Source organism: Morone saxatilis, unplaced genomic scaffold (genome assembly GCF_004916995.1).
Source record: "Morone saxatilis isolate NCDOM2014 unplaced genomic scaffold, NCSU_SB_2.0 Contig12, whole genome shotgun sequence".
Classification (NCBI taxonomy): Eukaryota; Metazoa; Chordata; class Actinopteri; family Moronidae; genus Morone; species Morone saxatilis.
Genome location: NW_023339674.1, coordinates 9,229,742 through 9,230,058, shown reverse-complemented (window position 1 = coordinate 9,230,058; position 317 = coordinate 9,229,742). Strand labels below are relative to the sequence as shown.

At 36.0% G+C, this 317-nt stretch overlaps 1 protein-coding gene across 2 annotated transcripts in view; it reads left to right on the top strand.

The window, feature by feature from the left end:
- Positions 1-317, top strand: part of kank3 (KN motif and ankyrin repeat domains 3) — a 30,291-nt gene that overhangs the window by 25,603 nt on the left and 4,371 nt on the right. The gene's annotated exons all lie outside the window — the stretch shown is intronic.

Below are 317 nucleotides of genomic sequence, written 5' to 3'. Positions count from 1 at the left end.
GAATTTAAGTCATACTATTCTCTGCTGTGTTTTAATTTAAGCTTTTGTACTGTGGAGTTATGTGCTGAATGACATGTTGAAGTTTAAAGCAAATCTGGTATCATGACACTCTAGAGGATCCATATTTTTTATCTGGATATCCTGTCTGGATAAGGAAAAACGCATGTTAATACAAGGTGTAAATGTACACGTAATGCATTGTTGGGATGCAATCAGACCACCTTCAGAGGTGTGATCGGATCTCAGCCAGGTGTAAATGTAATCTGTATAATGTTAAGACATTCTTAAGAAAAAAAATCTGCCCATGAGTTGAAAGG